The sequence below is a fragment of the Propithecus coquereli genome, unplaced genomic scaffold, assembly GCF_000956105.1.
Source record: "Propithecus coquereli isolate 6110/MARCELLA unplaced genomic scaffold, Pcoq_1.0 Scaffold58, whole genome shotgun sequence".
Lineage (NCBI taxonomy): Eukaryota > Metazoa > Chordata > Mammalia > Primates > Indriidae > Propithecus > Propithecus coquereli.
This window is the reverse complement of record NW_012151729.1, coordinates 2,544,125-2,544,595: the sequence shown is the minus strand read 5'-3', so window position 1 is coordinate 2,544,595 and position 471 is coordinate 2,544,125.

The window sequence follows — 471 nt, the reverse complement described above, 5'->3', positions numbered from 1 at the left end:
AATAGTTGAATCTAGGTAGTGGGTATATGAATGATCAACTTTTCTGTATGTTTAAAAGTTTTCACTAATTGATCACAACCAGTTACAGATTCCTTTGTTCCTTCTCCACTCCCTCTGCTCCACTTGACCAGCCTAAAAAAAAAATAAAAAAAAGTTTTCATAATAAATGGTTAGAAAGAAATTTTAAGGCAACTGTGTACACCAATCCAGTGTCCTTTGTACAGGGATTGTCCTGGCTGCTGGGAAGACACTATGTTCCCATTGTTGTTACATTGACACTTGTGGGGACAAGCGGGCTCTTTCACAGGACGGGCACATAATGTATGTTTTTACCCTCATCGAAATTTCTCAGTAACTACCAAAAGTTTTCTATTTTACTAGGAAAAAAATTCCAACTCCAGCACTTACCAGATGTGTGATTTGAGCAAGTCACTTAACTCTGCTGTGCCTCAGTTTCCTCCCCTGTAAAAG